Source organism: Macrotis lagotis, chromosome 1 (assembly GCF_037893015.1).
Source record: "Macrotis lagotis isolate mMagLag1 chromosome 1, bilby.v1.9.chrom.fasta, whole genome shotgun sequence".
NCBI classification, from domain to species: Eukaryota; Metazoa; Chordata; class Mammalia; order Peramelemorphia; family Peramelidae; genus Macrotis; species Macrotis lagotis.
In genome coordinates, this window is record NC_133658.1 from 246,286,319 (window position 1) to 246,310,013 (window position 23,695).

Here is a 23,695-nt window from a genome sequence, read left to right on the forward strand (position 1 = left end):
TTAAAAAATGTTTTGACTATATTTCACTGTTATCCATGCCAATATCAATGCATTTCATGCATTTAAATTTTTTATTCCGAGAAGGTATTCCTAGGCTGCACAGCCTATTTATGACATAAAAAAGATTAAGAATCACAGTTCTGGAATAGGACATGGTGGCTGTCTTTTAAAAGCTAGTGGGTCAGCATCAGGAAGAGTGGCCAGTTGTTTCTGTACCTGTCCCAAACCCCATTTAGAAACTCAGACATACGAAATAAATATTTAGTTCTCGGGTCACATAGGATGGATTTTGTTTCTGGAGAAAGTAGATAGAGTACATACTATCTTTCCAGGCACTTGGTTCCCACTCAATAAATTCAACCTGACCTCTCCAGATCTGAGTTGACCTGACTAGCTCACCAATAGATTTATAGCTAGAAGGCAGAATGTTGGGGAGGACTTGGATGCACCTGGGTCCCCAGATTTGTTTCTCTGGAACATACAAAGAGATATAAAAAACCTCATTAAACATTATTTTTAAAAAAATTGTTATTGATATCTTTTGTTTTGTCCTTCACCATAGTTTTCTCCAATATCTTTTTCCTGTTCCCAGAGGGCCATTCCATATAATATGGTATTTTTAAAGGCAAAAAAACCCCTGAGGTGAAAATCAGCATAACTAATCAGTATTTCAAAAAAGTCTGAAAATATGTGCAACATGCAGCACTTGCTGCCCTTCTATCTCTGCAAACAGGGTTCACCAAACAGGGTGAACAACCTGGCTCCCTTCCTTTTTCTCCCTTATATATTTTAACAAAGAAGGAAAAAAATGAGAGTAGTCTAGGCAGTAGATAGATACCTCAAAAGTTTGCTTACAGGCCAGGCTCTGTATATGTTCCTGTTATTTTCAAACTTTCTGGATGTTTATTTTCCAATAAACTTTCACTTCTTCACATGAAAAACAAACAGCAACAAAAAGCTTAGAAGTGTCAGGATACTTCTACCTTGCTTTTGTCTTTTTGTATGGGAAGCTAGCTGAGCAAGTGGATGTTGCTAGAAGGAGGTGATGGGGGTTGATGGGAGTTGGTGGGAAGAGGAGAAAAGGGTGATTCTGAAGAAGGCCTTCCCATTTCTGTTCCGGATTAACATAGGTGTTCAACATAATCAATTGGAGGCAATTGCAGAGGGAAGCCACCAAACTTGGACAGATCTGCAAAGACCACTGGCAGAAGAGAGAATTGCTTAGAGCCAATATTTGAAAGGCAGCCAGGAGGTGTAGACAAGGAGGGAGAACTTTCCAGGTGTGGATGCACCAGTGAAGAGGCAAGGGGAGCAGAGGTGTAGTCTTTCTTCTGCAGGACAGCGCTTGGTGGCTTAAGAAGTAGGGGTAGCTAGAATTCCTGTTCTGGATCAGGAGACAAAGCTGGGAGTCAAAGGAAGAGGTTGAAACTTCTTAAACCTAGAGCTCCCCTACCCAAAGGTGGTGGAGACCAAAGTGAGAGATAGGGGCATAGAGAGAGAAAAAGAGAAGACAGAGAAAGAAACGAAAAAGGAGGGAAGGTAGCTGAGGGAAGGAAAATTTAAAAGGGGAGAACAGTGGTAAGAGTACCTTATGACCCTTCTTCTCCCCAGCAGTTATCCATGAACGAAGCATGCAGAATTTTAAGAAAGTTTCTGGTGTTCAGTATAGGATACTTGCTTATGTGACCCTTCAGTGCCTCAGTTTACCCACTAAAAAAAGAAGTAAAATAACCTTAACCTCCTAGCTTCTGGAGGTGGTGAGTGGGGATGGGTTAAGATAGGCTAATAGGGGTATGATGGTGAACAGGTCATATTAAGAAAATGTTTGAACCTTCTGCAGAGCTACAGCTAGGGATTCTTGTGCCTAGTTTAAGGTTTGCTGAATGCCGAATTCATTGGTAAAATTCATTTAAGGGATGGAAGAATGTCACTAGTGCTGTGTCAACAGTTCCCAAATGCCCAAATCATGGGAGGATAGGAGGCGGAAGACATAGGGAAGACAGATCATGGGCATAGAATTCTAGAATCATACATTCAGAGGGGTCATCTGGTCTAAATGTCACAATTTGGTGGGGAGCAACCTTCCCCAGGTCACCCAGATGGTAAATGACAGAGCTGAGTCTTAGTCCCAGGTCTCTGACTCCAGATGTAGTGCTTCTGCCCCTGCAGAACCAGGAGAGGGTGCTGATCAGGGCCAACCCTAAGTCGGTGTCCCTAACAAAGTACCAGTTGCCCTGCCCTAGTTAACTGCTCTGTTTTCTTGGTAGAAAGCTGCTAGAGACAGCCTACATGTTCAGATTACTAACAGTACAGCTAATACTAACAATGCTGCTGTGATATTAATGATAATAGGTAATCATAGACCTGTCATTCAGAATGTACCATTTTAGTACAGTGAATGGTGTATGACAATGCAGGGGATGCCTGAAGGATGAACTCCAAATGTGCCAGATCATTTATTCTTAGGATTGTGAGAAAAAAATGCAAAAATACAAATGACCTGGAAAGAGAACAAATCTGCTGAAGGAGTAGGGTTTTTTTTTGTTTTTTTTTTGCATTGCACCATCAGATCTTTCTAAAGCATGGCTAAGCTCTGGAAATAAGCAAGAAGAAAAGCAAGGGAGAAAAGGGAGAGACTGCATGTGATTCTAGACCTCAGTTTCCCCAGATATAAAATGAAGAATTTGGGTTCAGGAAGTCTAGCATCTTTTCAAACTCTCACATATTATGGTTATACATACAACTGCCAATGGGTTCAAGTTTGTCAGTTCATTGAGTTCTCAAGAGGATGGGATTCATGGTATGATAGGTGTGTGTATCTCTGTGCTTGGAAATGAGACATTCTCAATCATATAGACTGGCTGTGATTTGAATGCCTTCTTATCAGAATGTTGTGAGGCAATTACCCACCCACAATCTCCAGTGTGCTTTAATTATGTGTATTCTTTTTGGGTGGAAATTCATTTCCCCTAGGTTTCAGGGTGAAAGTCTCTACTCTTTACCCCACTTCAGTAAGTCTGTGAACTTGATGATTGTCCTTGGGGGGACTGCCAGAGGTCTAGCACTTTTCCTTGGCCCTCTGTCAGTATTCATTAGGGAGGAGAGGATCTTCTTTCTTAGCTAGCACTGGGTCTGGCCATCATCAGGTGTGAAACTGATTGGAGTAGTACTGAACCTTTGGGACACCTGTGATTCAGCAATAAGATGCCTTTCAGGACATATCTCTCTTTCTTCTCCCATTTCCCCCATTGTACCCTCATACTATCCCTCCTCTATCCCTTCTCTTCTTGCAGGGTCTCCAAGGCTTCTCACTCTGCTCCAGTATTCTCCCTGGGAAGAAACTTGGAATTGGGACTGGCTTCTGTTTCTCTTCTTTCTTCCCACCTCCAGCTAAAATACAATAAAAATATTATTTTCTCTTGTCCTATTTATTCATGTAGGGCCATGCTTTCTTTTGATGATCTCATTTAAAAAATATGATTGTATTTTCAATTCCAATTTCTCTATCTTCCTCCTCTGTCCTGTCCATTAAGTAAAAGGAAAAGGAAAAAAATTATAAATGTGTAAAGTCAAGGAAAAAAATTCCTGCCTTAGCCACATCCAAGAGTCCAAATGTGTGTGTGTGTGTGTGTATCACACATCCTTCAATCTGCACTCCTTTAGTTCTCTCTAATCTATTAGTTCTCTATCTAGAAGTGAATAGTATACTTTACCTTGAAGTCCCTAAATCATTCATAGTTTTTATAATACTGCTATTACACAAATTGTTTCACTTCACTCCCTTCACTCCTTGTCAGTTCATCTAAGTCTTCCCAAGTTTCAGAGAAACCATCTCCTTCATAATTTCTATTTCATCACAATCACATACCACAATTTGCTGAGTGGTTCTGCAGTTGATGGATGTCCTCTCAATTTCCTGTTCTATGCTATCACAAAAAGAGTTTCTATAAATATTTTTTCTATTTTTTGGGGGGGGGGCAGGGCAATGGAATTAAGTGACTTGCCCAAGGTCACACAGCTAGCTAATTATTAAGTCTGAGGTCATTTTTGATTTCAGGTCCTCCTGACTCCAGGGCTGGTGCTCTATTCACTGTGTCACCTAACTGCCCTTCTTTCAATATTTTTTACAAATTTTTGTCATTTTTTGGGGTGGCTAGGTGGCACAGTGGATAAAACACTGACCCTGGAGTCAGGAGTACCTGGGTTCAAATCTGGTCTCAAACACTTAATAATTACCTAGCTGTGTGGCCTTGGGCAAGCCACTTAACCCCATTTGCCTTGCAAAAACCTAAAAAAAAATTAAACAAATTTTTGTCATTTTTGTTATCCCTTTGGGATATTGACCTAATAGTGGAATACTGGGTCTGATATACAGAGTTTAATAGCTTTTTGATTATCTTCCCCTTGTAACATGTTTGCATTTTAATAGGGAAGCAACTTGGTGCAGTGAAAGAGCCTGAATTTGGAGTCAGAAGGCCCTTGGGTTAAATCCTACTTCTGTCACTATGTAATCTTGGGCAAGTCATAACCTTTCTGGACCTATGTTTTTTTACCTGTAAAATGAGGAAACTGGACTAGATTAATTCTGAAGATCGTAGGAAAATACATTAGGAACTGACCAATTGAGAAAGACATCTGACTTGAGGATGATAAAACCAAGTAAACTTGGTTTTGGAAATACTGAGATTGGGGAGAAGTTATGGCCTCCCAGTGAGAAATTGCCAGTAGTCAGGGCTGGAGGGCAGGTAGGAGTTTGGAAATAGATTTGGAGAATCAATTTCTCTACATCTTTTAAAAATATTTTTTTCCATTAACATTATCATTCGAAGATAGTACTTATTCTTTGTGGAGTCCTATTCAACTTGCTTTGTAAAATATTCAGCAAGTGGGCATCTAATAAATATTTGATGATTTTGCTGAAATTTGCATATTGACTCAAGAGGCCCTAGCTCCACTTATTTAAAGTGATTAGCCCTGATAACTGCAATTGAATTCTAATCAAATATGTCAGATGTGAATGGCAGAAATATACTATTAGGTAAAAATCTATCAAGTTAATCACATCCTAGATTTCTGGTAGGGAAGGGGGGAATAAAGGAAAAGAAAAGAGAGGGACTGAGAAGGAGGGAGGTGAGGGCAGGGAGACAAAGACATACAAAGGAAAAGGAGAGAGGAAAGAGAGGAGAGAGGGAATGAGAGAAAAGGAGAGAGAGAGAAGGAAAGGAGAGAGGAGAGGGATAAATGAGGAAAAAGAGAGCAGAGTGGAAAAACAGGAAAGGAAAAAAGAGGAGAGAAGAGGAAGAGGAAGGAGAGAGAGAGAGAGAGAGAGAGAGAGAGAGAGAGAGAGAGAGAGAGAGAGAGAGAGATTGAGTTGAGAGCTGGAAACTATTAATTTAATAGAAGACAGATGTTTACAAAAGCCAATATTGCACGATAGAGAACTGGGCTTGGAGTCCAGAAGCCCTGAGCTTGACCCTCATCACAGATTATTTGTATGACCTCTGCCTTAGTTTATCTGAAAAATGGAAATAATCTTATTACCTTCCAAGGTTGTTATGAGGATCAAATGAGATCATGTATAGATTATGTATAGATTATATAAAACACTTTTTAAGTCAACCAGAGGACTCATTCTGGGCTTTATAATTGCAGAGTTTAGGGTGGCTAGGTGGTGTAGTGGATAAAGCACAAGCCTTGGAGTCAGGAGTACCTGGGTTCAAATCCGGCCTCAGACATGTAATAACTACCTAGCTGTGTGGCCTTGGGCAAGCCACTTAACCCCATCTGCCTTGCAAAAACCTAAAAAACAAAAAAAACCCAAAAACATAATTGCAGAGTTTAGTGGAATGCTAGCGAATGGGATCTGAAGAATGGAGAAAAAAAGGAATAGGAGCTCTTTATTTTATAGATCAGAAGACTGGGGGTTATCCTTGAAAAGTATTTCTCTAAATAATCATTCAACAATAACCAGTCCAGTAAACATTTATGAAGTCCTTACTGTGCTGCTGACCCTGTTCTAGGTCATGGAAATCTAACTAATGGTCCCTGCCCTCAGAGGACTTCCCATCCACTTGGCAGAAAGAAAGCTAGGAGGACACAGGGCATCCACAGTGAGTGGATTGATTGAATGCCCAGGTTGACCCCAATCTCAGTTCAGTTTTGCTGGAGAATAAATCAGTAAAGCATCAGAAGCTGTCTTTGGAAGGTCATTTGCTCTGGGGGCTGGCTGTAGTGCCCCGAGGCCTCTGCCAGGCTCCATCCTGGCTGGACAGTAAAAGGCTCCAAGCCATGTGATTGTCCTTGAGGGCTCTGGGTACATGTGAGGTGGGAAAGGCTGAATGCCTGAAGTGGGCCAGCTTTAGTATTGTTCTCCTGACACGGGGTTATTAGTGTCCCTTTGTGGCCCTGTTTTCCCTGTTTGGCAATGCCCTTTATCTCTTTGCCAGCATGGCAGGAGGCAGCTGCAGCGGGCGTGAGGCACAGGCAGGCAGGGAGATAGATCTTTGCCGCAGTTGGCTCAGCTTTTGCCTGAAGCTGGTGGGTTAATTAAGGGTTGTCATGGTGCTTTTTTAAAACAACTACAACCGGAAAAAAAAAATCACAAGAACAGAAAGCATTTTTCTATTATTCCTTCACTGGGTAGTTCTTTCCATGGGGTTTCTGGGCAGCAGAGGGGCACTGCCTGCCCCCCTAACCCAGAGTCAGCAACATCTCAAGCACCATCTACTTGACCCCTAATGTTCTCTTAGGTGAGAGATACCTCATTGTGTGATATGGGAGGTTGATCAGCAGCAAAACTGGAAAATTCATCCCCAGGATTCCTCCATCTCCCATTGGCCTTTCTCCCTTTGGCATGACTGCCCCTTCCTTCTTGCTACCGTGCCTATGGCTCTCGTGCTGTGTATACTACTCCCCATCTCCCCAGGCTCTCCCCACCGTGGCATGTTCTGAGGGGGTTGCTCTCCACCCCTTCTGATATTATCTCATCTGAGGCCAATTCAGTTGTGACTTGCTTAAGGTCATACAGAACATTTATATATTTGTCCCTTATTAGATTTTGAGTTTCTTGAGGGCAGGGATTGTGTTTTATTTTGTATTCATAATGCTTGGTATGTTGTCTGGACATAAATACTTGCTGACTCGAATGCAGGGATAAATATTTGTCATTTTGTGTTGGTAAATGTTTAACAACTGACTGGGGGGGCTAGATGCCCTAGAAATAGACTGGATATATTTTTTTAACCCACATTCTTAAGGTTTTTGCCATCATTTTAGGTCTAAGCAACACATATAAAAATAAATCAAGCTTTGATTTGTAGTGTTGGTTTCCAAGATGTATTTATCCTGAATATTTAACCATTGGGTTGGGCTCTAGGTAGCACCCCCCTGGCCTCAAGGTCACCCAGATATTCATAGAGACAAAAAGGACCTTCTTTGTACTACCACATTAGCTGCTGGGAATAGATTATCCCCCCCCAAAAAAAAATTAAAGTCCCTTCAAGTAAAGTAACATGTACACATATAAATACAACATATACATGGTAAGACAAAATAATTTTGGTTGGGAAATTAGCAGCAGGGGCCTGGGGCACTTGGGCTAGAGGTGAAGGCAAAGGGCATGCTAGACCTGGGAAAGGATGAGAGCTGGGATGCTGTGGGCCAGGGCAGGCAAATAAGAGCAGTGTGGTAGATCCTCAAGAGAGAGAGAGAGGGGATAGGTGGCAGGCTGCAGAAGACTGCCCTGTCAAACCTTGAAGCTGCTTACAACTCAAACTGAAGACCACAGGCTCTAACTCCAGCACATAATGGAAACATTGTAAGAGACCGAAGGGCTCATTGTTCATCCTTAAGGCCTTTCTCTCTTGCACTATCTTCTCTGGTCCTTTAGGACCCAGCAAGGGGTGACTGACCTTATAAACTAAATTCTGGATAAATTGTTCATGGCTGATAATGGACTAATGAATTGCCCCATCAGGAGAATATTTGCATTTTATCCAGGACTATCAGTGCCTGAAGGGGAAAAGGGAGTAATGAGGGAATTTCAGGTCTTTGGGGGATGGCGAAGAGGAGGGCTATTTTAGGACAAGGAGACCTTAAAATGCCTCCTCAATTATACCTGGCAGGCAGCTGCCCACTCTGCCCAGACATGAGGCTGCCTCTGGCTAATGATGCTGAGCTTCTCTCCCCTTCTGAATTAGGTCACACATCTCTGTGCACGAACTGAATCCCTCAAGGAGTTTTCAGATTGACTTCTTGATTTCACTCAATTGGCAATCTTTCTGGATGCTTGGCAGGTGCTCTAGGCAAAACCCCATAGGAGATTTGCATGAAGTGGGAACTGAGCAGCATGGAGGTTCTAGGGAGTTTTTAGTGCTCATTTTCCTAGCTGACACCTACTCTTGAATAGAATTTCCAGGAAAAAGGTTATAGTCCTGCTGTCCTTTTCCCTGGTCAGACCAAACCCTGGGCTGCTGTGCTCCATTCTGGGAGCCACTGTTTTAAGGATACTATCCAGAGGAGGAAGTTGTCTGGTCATGCCTCCTGAGAAGACCAGACTGAGGAAAGACATGACTCAGGTATTTGAAGCATCCACATGTGGCAGAAAGATTGGACCTGTCCTGCTTGGCCCATGCAGGCAGAATTAAGCTGCAAATAGAATCATTCTTTTTTTAAAAATTTATTTATTTTGAACTTTACAATTTTCCCCCTAATCTTGCTTCCCTACTCTTACCCCCCACAGAAGGCAGTCTGTTAGTTTTTATATTGTTTCCATGGTATACGATGATCTAAGTTGAATGTGATGAGAAATCATATCCTTTAGGGAAAAAATAAAGTATAAGAGATAGCAAGATTACATAATAAGATAATTTTTTAAAAAAAATTGAAGGTAATAGTCTTTGGTCTTTATTCAAACTCCACAATTATTTCTCTGGATGGTATTCTCCATTGCAGCTACCCCAAAATTGTGAAATAGGATCATTCTAAAGTTAAATCTGCTACCTTAGAAAATGGTGGGTCCCCTTTCTCTGGAAGACTTTAAGCCAAAGCTAGCTAGCTAGTTGTAGCAGGGAATTGTTTTAGGATATGTTGGGCCATTGAAGTTTCCAACTTAGATTCTCATTTTGGTGTTTGCTGAACTCTGCAAGTGATAGCCAAAGATATGCAAGGATCTTGTGAATCAATCAAAGACTTGATTCAGCTTCGAATGGTCTTAGCATTCTATTTGATTGTCTTCTAGTTCTGGGAAAGTCACTAATCCTGTAATGTCTGGAGCTTGGCTAATCAGAATGCACGATTACCCCAAAAACCTTGTTTCCATCCTCAGGCCAACTAGATGGTAGACTGCTGTGGTGAGGGAAACAGAGCAGAAAGGTAAGGGAGAGAAAAGCTGGCAACTATAGCATAAAATGGGGAAAATGGGGACCAGGCTTCTTATTGGTAGACTTTCAACAGGAAGGTGGGTTTGTACAGTTTTCTGGAAAAGAAGTGAGGAGAAACTGCAGTTTCTGCAAGTGGGTTGACCAAAGTCACAGAAGTGGGTACAGATAAATCATTTGCAGGTGAAGCAGATTCAATAAACTTTAAATTTTTAAAGCATGACCTAGGGAAGACCAATTGCAACAATTCAGGTAATAAGTAATGAAGGCTTTAATGATGGTGGTAGTTGTTTGAATGGAGAGAAGGGGATGTATAAAAAAAGGTTATGGATCAGAAAATTACACAATTTGACAAAAGATTGGTTATGGGGGAGAGAGGGGAGTTGAGGAAGACTCCAGAGTTATAAACCTACATGACAGGAATGATAGTGTTTCCCAAGATAGCAATAAGTAAATTAAAGAAGAGGAGAAAAATCATAAGTTTAGTTTTGGACATGTTGAGTTTGAGTTGCTTAAGTAACATCTAGTTCAAAATGTCCAACAGTCAGTTATTGGAATGGTACTAGAACTTAGGTGAAACTGAGGGCTAGATAGAGTTAGGCATCATCTGCTTAGGGATAATTGAATCCAAAAGAGCTGATTGAGATCCCTAAGAGAGAGTAAATGAAGAAAAAATAGAAGAGGGCCTAGGACAGAGCCTTGGGATATACCTACAATTAGTGGCTATGACATGGATGATTATCTAGCAAAAGAAACAGATATTTTTTTTCCAAACTGGTAGGAAAACCAGCAAAGAGAATCCAACAGAATGTCCAGGAGGAGGAGGTGATCAGTGGTGTGTCAAAGGCTGCCCAGACATCAGAAAGGATGGGGATTGAGAAAAGGTCATTAGATTTGGCAATTACAAGATTAATAACTTTGGAGAGAGAGCCTTTTCATTGAATGATGAGATTAAAAGTCAGATGCATGGGTTTAGAAGCCAGTGAGAAGTAACTGAAAGGACTAAGTATTGATAGAATTTACCCAAAAAGGTGGCAATAAACCAATGTTAATAAAAGGAAAATTGATATGCTAACTGGAAGTTATTGTAGTACTTAGTATGTTTTTTTGTTTTGTTTAAGGAATGGGTGAGGATTGGGCAGTTTGTAGGTACTGGGGAAGAAACTAGTAGAGATTTAAGATGAGGGAGTGAGAATGGGGACAATGGTTTGGAAGACTGGAAGGAATGAGATTAGGGTTGCATGTAAAAAGCAATTAGCTTTGGTAAGCAGAAGTATCAACTTACCATCAAAGACTGAAGTGTAGGAGGAACTGATGGTGCACAGAGTCAAGAGATATACAAAATGAAGAGAGGAAGCTCTTGGAAAATGGAGTGAATGGCCTTTTTTTTGCAGTGAAATAAAATGTTTAGTAGAGAGGGTGGAGGAAGGAGAAACATGAGATGTAAGGTTTGAAACAAACTATTGTGTTGAATGGCAAAAAGGATCAATTAGGTAGGCCATTTGCTGCCTTACTGAAGTGAGGGCCCAGGTGAATTGACCAGTTTTGTGATTTCCTCAAGCTCTTTCAGACAGCATGTGAGCAAAGGCCATGGTGAGTGGGTTGGAGTCTGGTAAGGCATGATGGTTGATAGGACAAAGGAGCAAAGGATTCAAGGGCAGAGGACAGTGTAGGGAGTGGCATGGGTTTTCCAAAGGAACAGAATTGGGAAGTGTGTGTAGCAAATGCCACAAGGTATTTGGCATCCAGGGGTACTTAGAAGCCATCATTCAATTATATGGGCATATATTAAATCATCTTTAGATCTCCAGGGCCAAACCTAGGTACTGAAAGCAGATGCTTCCACACCAATTTTCTAATAGCATTTCAATTCAATAAGCCTTTATTATGTTCCTTTCATGTGATAAATAACGTGTTAGGCACTGGGTATAATAAGAGTATCCTCCTTTCCCCCCAAATTGTTTCCAAACAGTAGTCCCTGCCCTCTAGAGGCTTGTATTCTATTGGCATATATCATATATCCAGTAAATGTGTACAAAAGAAATATAATGGGGGAGGGAGCAGAAGTGTGCATTGGGAAAGGCTTGTAGAAAGTGGTATTTGGTGGGGTGGCTAAGTGGCGCAGTGAATAAAGCACCGTTCCTGGAGTCAGGAGTACCTGGGTTCAAATCTGGTCTCAGATACAGTAATTACCTAGCTGTGTGGCCTTGGGCAAGCCACTTAACCCTGTTTGCCTGCAAAAACCTAAAAAAAAAGAAAAAAAAGAAAGTGGTATTTGGAGGAAGAGAGGGATTGGTAGGAGATCTCCTTGTGACATTCTCTGTCATTCCTTGGGCACTAACTCATCCTGTAAGATCATTTCAACCCTGGAACTCTTACCTCAGACGATCCCCCTGCTGCTGGGCCTCTTCCTCTGATTAGACATCTCTTCTCAGAACCTCCATTTAAAAGATACTTGGACCAGCCCACTCTTTATTTCCCCTCTGGCTTTCTCCATCCTGTTTCTTGGCAAGACACATTCTCCTGACTCTATATTTCCCTCCCTTTCTTCTCCCCCCCCCCCCCCCAGCTCCTTTCCTGTGTGGTCTTTCCTAGTAGAAGATAAACTCTGAACGTGAGCACTATACTTTTTGTATTTGTATTTCTAGATCTTGCAGTGCCTGAGACATACTAAACATTTGATTGACTGCCTAACCCCGTATGTACAGCTACGTGCAGCTGCAGAGAACATTGAAGACACAAATCTGAATTGTCCAGTGGACAGCAAACAGTGCATAGCAATTCAATAAAATGTAATCCTACAAGCATATGTTAAGCACCTACTTGAGCACTGGGATCAAGACACAGCCTAATCAATCAATAAGCATTTAGTAAGTGCCTACTATGTGCCAGAGACTGTGCTAGGCTATGGGACACAAAAAGAGGCTAATGAGTATCTGCTCTCAAGGAGTTGGCAGTCTAATGATTTAGGGAAGACATTCAACAAATGAACTATGTCCTGCCTTTCAGGAGTAATGTTTTTGTCCTTTATTTTTTAAAAGACTTTGACATTGGAGAGGTGATGCCATGACAAGCACGTGAATTGAACTTGAGGGGGTGTTGTGCTAAGTCACCAGCCTCACTTTCTTCTCCAGAGTCATCTACAGTGGCCAGATATAAATCAGGATGACTGGAGATGACCATGGATGTGAGACAGTTTGGATTAAGTGACCTGCCCAAGGTCATGCAACTAGTAAGGGTCAAATGTCTGAGACCACATTGAACTCGAGTCACCACTGCACCACCCAGTTATTTATCTATTGGAGATAGCTCAGTGGGAGCAGTAGCCAGCTGCAGTGACTGAAGGAGCTCTGAGGAGCCCAGCGAACCTCGATAAGAGTTTGAACTCTTTGGAAGAGAGAGGCAATGCTTAATTATCCAAGGGCTTAACTTGTCTGGTCATCCTCTGGTTCATCCAATCCATGATTTTTCCTGAAACTTGCCTTTACAATGTTTTTTGTTGCTAGTCTTTTTGGCCCTCCATTTTAGAGAGCTGATTGATGGCTAGTTCAATTTATTTTTCTAAGATGAGAGTTATTCGAGTATTCCATTTCTGTTCATCTGGACCATTTATATTTTTGTAAATATTAGTCCTTTCATTTAGATCGTCATATTGACAAAATTGTTGCCCCCAAATCACATAAAAGGAAAGCAATTCTAACTTCTATGGTCATTAGACTATTTAATGAAGTTTTGACCATTAAGTTTACCACCATTATTTCTTCCCTGGTGTCTGAGACTGGATTTGAACCCAGGTACTCCTGACTCCAGGGCCGGTGCTGCTTCTACTATCTTTTAGCAAACTTTGCTAACTTTGTTCTTGACTAATCAGTCATTTCTGAACATCTTTATTCCTCCCCTCTCATAACCATAAAGATTTCCCTTGTAACAAAGAAAGCCTGATGAGCAAAACCCACAGGTCTGACATACTTAATATTCTGCCTCCCACCCCCTCCCCAACCTTGCCACTGAAAGAACTCCTAAGAGTCATACATGTATAGGAGATCAAGTGACTTAAAAACACACGCATTGTAAATCAAAGAATTGGGATTTGAACCCAGACCCTTAGATTCCTGTTTCCCAGCTTCCTGAGACTAGGGCTCTAAGCTGTTTTGGCTGCTATCCAAAGCTAATATCTTTGTTGCTAGGTATATTTGAGTGTTGGATGTGTAGAACACTTTTGATTTTACTGCAACCTAGAGCCTAAAAAGTAACCCTATAAATAGCCTGCCAGGCATTTCTGGAAAGAGGATTTATGGTTCAAGCCTGGACTCCACTAATTACTAATGGTCTTTTCACTTCTTTTAGCTTTGTTTTTTTCATCTGTAAAGTGTGAGGGTTGGACTATTTTTCTGTAAATTCTTCTCCAGTCCTAAATCCTGTCATTTATAAGCTCCTGATAAACTCTTCCAGCTAGCAGAAGAGGTTTTGAAATCATCTCTCCATTTCAAACGTCTGGTCTTAATCTCTGTTTGCAGTTAACAATAGAGAATTGGCTATTATTAACTATTTAGAGAAATAAAAATAGCAACTGCATTGGAGCCAAATCTGTACTTAAAAAATATTTAAAATTTTTCTGATGCCTTTTGTTTTTGCCCTTATAGTCATTACTGATTTGTTACCCCCATGGAGCAAGGGAAGGCAGTTAAGCCTCCTACTTTCTGACAGTGTCTGCAACAGTCCACATCTGTGTTCCCTCCCCCCCCCCCCACCTCCAAGAGGAGGGAGGAGTGTTTCAGATGATTTTCTCTTGTTAAAGTTATTTCTGGCCCCTGTTTTTCCATCTCTTGAGGTTTCTTTTTCTGCTTTCTCAGTTGCTTTTAATGAAGATGTTCAATAAAACTAGTATCTCTTCTCATTCCTCCTCATTCCTCACCCTTACCTTTAGAACTCCAACTTAGAAACATAGTTTTCAAGAGCTGGATCTTGTGGATCACCTAGGCCAGTGTCCTCATTTTATAGATCAGGAAATAAGAGGTACAGAGAGACATGACTATCAGGCTGGGGTTACTTAAGTGTCAGAGTCAGGATCTGAATTCAGGCCTTCTGATTAAATGCCAAGTTGGAATACTGAGGTTCAAATTCCAATCCTGCCATTTCTGTTGTTGAGGAACCTGGACAGCTTCTGTTTCCTTGTCTATAAAAACAAGGAGACTTGGGCTAGATGTGGGGGGGGGTTCTCTTTCCAACCCCAAAGCCATGGTTCTAGATACTATTCTCTGGTTACCAAGATATATCCATTATCATCTGGATAGTCTCTTTCTACAGAAAGAAGCTGGCTTCATTTTGCTCAATCTTTCTTGCTCCCTGATCTTGGTGCAGACCAAGCAGAAGCCATCTGACTTTGTCCAAGGCCCTCCTCTCTGTGACTGCCCAGACTTCCTGTCATCAGCAACAGCTGGTGTTATTAGTGTATTAATAATAATGTAATAATAAAGTTGCCAGGGCCTCCGAGATCTCCCAGAGAACATTCTGTCTACATCCAGCTGGCTGCTCAGGAAGTGATGATCTAGTCACAGGGCTGTAGATTGGCTCCAGGGGAGGAGAGAGCTAAGCAATGACCCCAGACATCCAAGAGTGAGGAGCAGGAAGAGCATGGAATGTCAGACTCACTCCATTTGTAGAAAGGCTCTTAGATCTGGACCTGCAAACAACCTCAGAAGTCATCTTCTCCATCTCCTCGTTTTACAGCTGAGGATACTGAGTACAAAAGAGGTAGAGTTACTCAGGGAAGGAAGTGGCTGAGCAAGGATTAGAATCCAGCTCTACTAACTTGAGAGCCTAAGCTTTCTTGATCTAGGTATTTACTTTATAAATCTTTTTAAAGCTCTCTGTGAAAGTTATTTCTGAACTACTGTTGAGTCTTTGACTTCCTCCTTCCCCCTCAGTCCAGCATTTGAGAGGGGCAGGATTTAACATTCTGTGTTTGGACTGCTCCTGACCCAATGGAGCAGCTGGGTGGTTCGGTGGATAGAGTACTGAGACAGGAGTCAGAAGAACTGAATTCAAATTTGACTTACTAGCTGTGCGACCCTGGGCAAGTCACTTAACCCTGTTTGCCTCAATTTCCTTGTCTCTAAAATGACCTGGAAAAGGAAATGTCAAACCACATCAGTATCTTTGTCAAGAAAATACAAGATAGGGTCAGGAGTTAGATATGATTTAACAACAAAAAAATGTTTATTTCCTTCCCTCCCCTCACCTTTCTCTTAAACTGCCTCCCCCCTTTCCTACCTTCCTACTTCTGGTAAAAATGCCACCATCCAGGGTGGCTAGGTGGTGCAGTGGATAAAGCACTTGCCCTGGAGTCAGGAGTACCTGGGTTCAAATCTGACCTCAGACACTTAATAATTACCTAGCTGTGTGGCCTTGGGCAAGCCACTTAACCCCATTTGCCTTGCCCCCCCCCCAAAAAAGAAAAGAAAATGCCACCGTCTTCTCAGCCACCTAGGTTCACCACATAGATAAGTTATCCTTCACTCCTCTCTCTCACCTCCTCACCTAATCCAATTAGTTGTCAAACCCTATCATTTCTACCTTCATAACATCTCGTTTGGGCCTACTTCTCTCCTTGCCACCTTGATGCAGACCCTCATGACCTCACATCCAGACAGTGATGGTTGCTTGCTGGTGGGTCTGCTTGCCTCCTCAAGTATCTCTTCACCCCCATTAGAATGTGAGCTCCCCAGGATCAGAAACCATTTTACTTTTTCTAATTGTATCCTCCAGTACTTAGCACAGTTTGCTTTGTACACAGTGAGCAAATGTTTCATTCATTCATTTATTCCAGTCCATCCACCACTCAGCTGTCAGTTTGAGCTTTCTAAAGCATAGGTCTGACTCTGTTATTGAACTCCAGTGACTCCTTGTTACCTCCACTATCAAATCTAAAATATTCTGCCTTTTCAAGTTCTTCATAATTTGATCCTTTTCTCCCTTTCTAGTTTTATTATACCTTATTCCCTGCTGCATACTCTGTGTTGTTTCTCAAACAAGACTCTCATCTCCTGACCATGACCATTTTTACTGACTGTCTCCCATCCCTGGTACTCTCTCCCTTCTTCCTAGTTTCTTTTATTGGTTTCCTTCAAGTCTAGCTGAAGTCCTGCCTTATACACAAAACCTTTTTTATTCCTGCTTACTCTTGGTGCCTTCCCTCTGAGATACCCTCTTTATCCTGCCTATCTCTCATTTGTATGTAGTAGTTCTTTCCCCATTAGATTGGGAGTTCCTTGAGATCAGACTATTTTTTGCCTTTCTCTGTAATCCTCAATATTAGCCCAGTGTCTGACACACACCACCAGGGGATGAATGAGTGCTCACTTAGATCTTAGATGTGGTCCTATCAGAAATGAAGGTTAAAGGTTAGCCAGAGCTATGTGTCTCTTGAAGCCAGTGAGAACCATGAGGGATAGGTATCCAAAATGATGTCAACTCTACAATCAATCCTCTGACTTCTCCCCCTTCTGATGAGTAACTTGGTCTTGGAGAATTATATTTTCCACAAAGAAGAAAACACCATCTTTGATGAACTTGGACCCTGGACCTTGGGATCCAAATCCTTCTTACCTGGAGACAACATGGAAACCCCAACTGGAGAATTTTATTCCCCAGATACTGGAACTGGGGGATCGGTTCTGCCTTAGATGACCTGGACTCTGGAAAAACAGAAAATATAGTCTACTGAGTACACTTGATCTGACTAGGATCCAAGGCCTTTGTCCCCATTAGCACCTTCTGTTTGAGTGCAATTTTGCCATCCAACCCCAGAGCCCTGACTCAGATCCTTATATAGACAATTCTCTTCCCCTGCCATAAGGTCAACTCCCCATTTACTCAATTAAAGACCTCTGTTGGTCTGACCAAGGCCTCTGCCCAATCTTGTATGCTGCCTCTCACACACAACCCTGCTCTCCTCTGACAGGGAACTCACTCAAGACTGAGATGCTCAACTATTATCTTGTCCAGGGCCATTTGCTTTTATAGGACAGTTTTATAGGATCCTAAAATCCAAGACCCAGGTCTTAGAAGAAACTTGAAACCATCTAGTCTGACAAAGGAGGAAACTGAGGCCCAGTGAGAGAGAAACTTCACAGGATCATAGGCCTGGAGCTAGAAGGGGTCTTGGGGCTACAACTGCAGTCCAGAGTTGAAGCCTTTAATTATAGGATTTCTAGCATTAGCCATATTTAATTCAAGTATTTGGGGATTGGAGTGGGAGCCTTTTCCGAGAGGCTTAAAAATCACAGAAAGAGTTCTATTTCCTGCTTTTCCTGTATGTGTCAGACTGGACCTATCTCAAGTTGGGGCAGGGTGTGTTTTAAGAAAGGAGCATAGGGGCAGCTAGGTGGTGCAGTGGTTAGAACACCAGCCCTGAAAGTTAGGAGGACCTGAATTTATATTTGGCCTTAGACACTTGATACTTACTAGCTGTGTGACTCTGGGCTAGTCACTTAATTCCATTACCTCACAAAAATTAATTTTATAAAAGGGGGTTGGAATATTTTAAAGTATCTTTTCTTTCTCCAGGTGTCTGTGCAAGACACTTTGCTAGACTGTGGAGAAGGAAAGCAGTTTGAAACAAGGAAGCAAGCATTTATTTAGAGATTTCTGTGCCAGCACTGCTCTAAATACTTTACAACTATTATTTAAGTCGATCCTCATAATTACCCTGGGAGTTAAGTGTTTTTAGTGTCCTCATTTTACAATTAAGAAAATCAAGGCAAGAGGCGGCTAGGTCACTCAGTGGATAGAACACCGACCTTGGAGTCAGGAGTACCTGAGTTCAAATCTGGCCTCATACACTTAATAATTACCTAGCTGTGTGGCCTTGGGCAAGCCACCTAACCCCATTGCCTTGCCAAAACTTTAAAAAAAAAAAGAAAAGAAAATCAAGGCAAACTAAAATTAAGTGACTTGCTTAGGGTCACTTAGTGAGATCACATTTGAATTCAGGTCTTTCTGCTTTCAGATCTAGAGTTCTAACTATTCTATAAACTAGTTACCTCTGTGAGGATACTACGATATATCTATTCGCTACGTATATCCTGCAAATGGATAGTGAGTGTAATGCTGGTGCAGGGGTGGGTCAGATACTGGTACTCAGCAGATAAACATGGTCGACATATACATATTCATCCATTCAACAAACTTTTTTCTTTTTTTATTGTTTTTTTTAAAGATTTTTGCAAGGCAAATGGGGTTAAGTGGCTTGTCCAAGGCCACACAGCCAGGTAATTATTAAGTGTCTGAGACGGGAGTTGAACCCAGGTACTCCTGACTCCAGGGCCGGTGCTTTATCCACTGCACCACCTAGCCTCCCTTTTTAATTGTTTTTTGAATTTTACAACCCCACCCCCAATCTCACTTCCCTCTCCCCATCTCCCACAGAAGGCAGTCTGATAATCTTTACATTGTTTCCATGCTATATATTGATTGAAATTGAATGTGCATCCAACAAACTTTTATTGAATACTTACTTTACAACTGAGCATTGGACTGCTGGACTTACAAAGACAAAAAAAAAGTATGCAACCTCAAGAAGCTTATTTTATTGAGGGGAATCAACACAGATACACAGACACATATATACACAACGCTTACAAAGTAAAGGAGGGGGAAGGAACCACAAGCTACTGTGGTTGGTGTCGGGGAGGACATCAGGAAGGGTCTTATGTAGGAGCTGATATTTGAGCTGAGTCTTGGAAGAACTAAGGGCAGAAGAAAGGAGGAAGAGTATTCTAAGTTAGTAGGAGATGGAACTACTGTATTCAAAGAATAGCAAATAGGCCAGCTTGTCCAGAAAGTAGCGTGCATGGTGGAGAATGCTGGTTATTAAGTCTGGAAAGGTTGACTGGAGTATGGTTTTGAAGGACTGGGCAGAGAGAATTTTAGGGAGTCCCTGGAGTTTTTGGATTGGAAAAATGACATGGTCAGTTGGGTTTTAAGGTCTACAAAGTACTTAACCTACCTTATCTCCTTTCAGTCCTCATAACCACATTGTGAAGTAAATGCCAACACTTTACAGATGAGTAGACTAAGAGCATTCAAGTAACTGACCCATGGCCTCAGAGTTATTGTCAGAGGCAATATTCCAACATGAGTTTCCATTGTTCTTTTTTTGTTTGTTTTGCAAGGCAGTGGGGTTAAAGTGGCTTGCCCAAGGCCACACAGCTAAGTAATTTATTAAGTGTCTGAGGCTGGATTTGAACTCAGGTACACCTGACTCCACTACACCACCTAGCTGTCCTGGTCTCCATCATTCTTGAAATTAATGGAAGCATGACTATATCATTGCAATTATTTTCAATTTGAAAATTTTGCATAGGGTGCTTAATAGAATTTAACCCCAAGTTCATTGGTTCCTTAGGAGAGGGGTCCCCAATCTTTCTGTAGAAATTAGAGATTTGGAGCTGCAAGGGACCTAAGAGAACAGGTAGTCCTAGCCCCTAATTTTATGTAGGGAGCAACTGATGCTCATGAAGGTTCAATGACTTGACCAAGATGATAAAAGGAATAAAGGATGGAGGAAGTACCTGAGTGTTTTCTTTGACTCCAGATCCTGTGCCATTTCTAGTGCTTGAATCTGTGTGGAGATGATATACTGCAGATAAGTGTCCAGAAATAGATGACCCCTCTCTCCTTGGAGTCCCAGTAGGTTATCTGTCGTAGAGAAATGTAGAGGAACAGCTAGGAGATCAGGTTGCAGATTACTCATAGGTGGACATCTCAGCTTCAGAGCAAAGAATATTGTATTTAGTATCAACATCAGTCTGAATTCTGTTGGTTCCTATAGGGAGATAGTGGCTAAGTCAATTCAGTTCATTTATCTGGACCTTAGTTTCTTCAAATAAATTAGAGGGTTGGGATTTATATATATATCTATATATATCTATATATATATACACATATATATATATATATATATGTACACACACACATACACACATATATGTCAGGTTCAGGTTATTCTGGCCTCAAAAACCAGTGATCAAATGTTGATCTTCCAACATTATATAGTACATTAGTTACAAAACACATTACATTATGTATCACTGAACCTCAAGAAAATCTTTGGCCAAGTAAAGGTATTCATCCCATTTTGCAAATAAGGAAACTGAGGCTCACCTGGAGTTCTTCTCCTTCTAGTTCTAGTGTTCTTTCTATGCCAGGATATTAATCTCTCTATAACTAGAACCTTAGCAGACCAGCTTTTAGCCCCTGCATTAGACTCAAGATAAAGGCACAGAAATGAACCTGAAGGAGACTGGAAGGAGGGAGACAGAGAAAAGGACAGACGGAGCCAGAGAGAAGGGGACAGAGACAACAAAGAGAGAGACAAAGATAGATCTTTAGATGTCTTATGGTGATCTCTCTTGGACCTCATATTATCACTCAGGGGGCAGTCAAGGAACACAGAGGAGACCCTATTATCCTGATTCTAGACCTGTAGTGAATAGTGCTCCAGGCCTCCACTCTCTACTCTGAACTTTCCTTTTGACATTCTTCTCTGATTTCCTCCATTCTCCCTAGTTTTTACTCCCTTCTCTCCCTTTTTCTTCTTTTCATTTTCTGCATTTCTCCCTTTGCCCTCTCATTGGCTCTCTGGAATCTGCCCCCCCCCATGTTCTTAGTCCCTAGGCCAGGGGAGGGGAAAGGGGGGCTCCTTCTGTCAGTTGACAGCTTGGTTCTGACAGTTGGTGTGTCAGTTGGGGAGGGGCCAATCTCCAGCTCACTGCCCCCCCAGCCAGGCCCTCCTTCCTTTGCCTCTTTTCTCTTCCACTTTACCCCCCCTGCTTTTCTGTCTGTGATTCATACATCGCCTGTCCTCTGTGCTTCTCCTAGATTGGATGAGCAGGTGTTGAGGAAAGGGAAGTGAGGGGGAGGGCGGGAAGGAGCCAGCAGATGGGTCTTAGAGGAGAGACTATTCCCTGCTCAGGAAGATTCAGGGGACATGATATGCCTCAAATATCCATCGATCTTCGTCTTACCTCCTTCACTGAAGGACAGGATGGTAGACTTTTCTTGTGCCTCTGTCCAGTGATGATGAATTTTCATTCCCTGTGGGAATAGAAATAGAAAATATAGTATAACTAATCAAGATATTTTTCTTCTTAGAATTCTCAGCTTTTGGTAGAAATGGTAACTAGGCAAACAAGCTTCAGGTCCTAGGGTCATTAAAGATAGAGCCCCATGTCTTGCAGCACCCTTAGTTGCTTCAAGCTGAGGTCCCAGTTGAGGAGAAGAGGTAGTCAGAATATTATTCACTAGATCCCCACTGAGTTGGGAAAGATGACTAATTTATTTTAGAGTAATTTTTCAATAAAGTATTGAAATAAAAATAAAAATCTGTATATTTACCTTTCTGTTAGCTGGGAAATTAGTCAGCAGAGTTTCCCCTTTCCCAGGAATTCTATGTAACTGAATTTGAATATGTAGAGGAGAGACATTAATAGTGGGAGAACACTGGTCTGGTGAATTAAGAGATTTGGATTCTAGATCGACTTTGTAACTCTAGATAAGTCATTTCACTTCTCTAGATTCTAGCTTCTTCAACTGTAAAAATGAGGGATTTGGACTAGATGATCCCCAAGATCACTTCCAGTTTGAATTTAATTAAGGGACTTCCCTGCTATATCTTTTACCCTTTCTAACTGGGTGTAACTTGGGTTGGACTGAGATGTGCCTCTTTGGCTGTGTTCTGCCTTTCATGGAAGCACTAATGTCTCGTTTTCTGTCTTCATTACTTTGTCTTCCTCAGCACCCAGGGCAGTCCCTAAAATATTTCCCAAGGTCTCAAGCTCAGAACAGGGTAGAATGGAGGTGTGAAGGGTGAGGGGACTTCTGCTTTGGGAAATGGGGAGCTGGAGTTAGATAAGGAAGCAGTGGGTCCAGGTCCAACTTGTGTAAGAAAAAGTATCCAAGATGCTTCTCTTCTATATATACAACCAAAGAAAGCATTGTGGGTCAGATGCCTAGCAACAGCAGCATCCCTGCCCTCAACCTTGCACATATTCATCAAGCTACAGAGCACCCTTTTGGGAGATCTCCAAACACTTGAAATTATTCATTTTAACCACATTTCATGTTTATACAACTGTTGTGGACATGCACCATGGGCATGGGAGTACCTACCCTCTCGGTAAAGCCATAGTTGTGGTAACTATGAGTCAGGGCTTTTAAGTAGGTTTAGGAGGCGAGCTTTCAGGCTCCATGGCAGTGACTTCCCTAACATTAAAAATGTTTGATAGTCCCTGTCTGATAGTCTTCCCCGTACACGATAATAGTTGTATGCAACTATACAACTGTACAATGTATAAAAAGTATACATTGTATACTTTGAGAAAAATATGTGATGACCAAAAGTGAATAGTTTTGTGACTTTTCAAAATCACTTTTGTATATTTAATCATAATTGTTGAGTCATTTTTTCAGTCTTATTTGACAATTTGTGACTCCATTTGGGGTTTTCTTGGCAGAGATACTGGAGTGGTTTGCCATTTCCTTCTCTATCTCATTTTACAGATGAGGAAACTGAGGCAAACAGATTAAGTGACTTGTCCAGGGTCACACAGCTGCTAAGTATCTGAAGCTAGATTTGATCTCAGGCAGATGATCCCAGGCCTGACATTCTTAACCACTATTCCACCTGCCCTTAATCATGATTGCATATAGATAAAATGGGGGGAAAGTAATTCTGTATCTTTCAATCCGTCTGTCATCTATCTATGATACATTTTTCCACCACCACCCCCTCCCACTCTACTGCCAGGGTTCTTAACCCACATGTAGAATTTCCTCTTTCCTTCCCTATCCAGGGTGTCTTTCTTCAGAGTTAAAGGATAACAATCTTGGAGTGGAGGGTTATGCTGCCACTTAGACTAATCATAAATTATGATGATTTTCTTGCCTGTGTAACATGGGGGGCTTAGACTAGATGATCTCAAGGGTCCTTTCCAACTCTATCATTCTCTGGTTCTCTCTCTCTCTCTCTCTCTCTCTCTCTCTCTCTCTCTCTCTCTCTCTCTCTCTCTCTGTCCCCGATTTGTGATGATCAGCTTTGCCTTCTTTGTCAGTGCCCTCTCACCTTTTGCACTCCCTCTCCATTATTCTCATCAGTTGGCTATAGCTGAGGAAAGATTAAAGGTGAACTTGGTGGCTTAGATCCTGGGTTGATGGGACTGAAAATTCAAAGATAATCCCTAGCTCCTTCAGTTTGCTCAACAATATCTGCATATAGTCTCCAAACCACTTTCACATATATTCTCTCATTTGCTCCT

General features: G+C 41.6%; 1 protein-coding gene and 1 long non-coding RNA gene across 25 annotated transcripts in view; one reads left to right on the plus strand and one right to left on the minus strand.

Annotated features, from left to right (window-relative positions):
* Positions 1-23,695, plus strand: part of CAMK2B (calcium/calmodulin dependent protein kinase II beta) — a 285,827-nt gene that overhangs the window by 98,651 nt on the left and 163,481 nt on the right. The window lies entirely within an intron of this gene.
* LOC141504791 (uncharacterized) lies at positions 8,695-21,200 on the minus strand. 2 transcript variants are annotated; one of them, XR_012473471.1, is made up of 3 exons: positions 20,544-21,200; positions 16,986-20,078; positions 8,695-8,815 (listed from the first exon to the last, which is right to left on the minus strand). It is a non-coding gene; the product is annotated as an uncharacterized LOC141504791 (long non-coding RNA). The 2 variants fall into 2 exon arrangements; XR_012473472.1 differs by lacking the exon at positions 8,695-8,815 and having other exon boundaries at positions 11,948-19,126; positions 19,952-20,078; positions 20,544-21,195.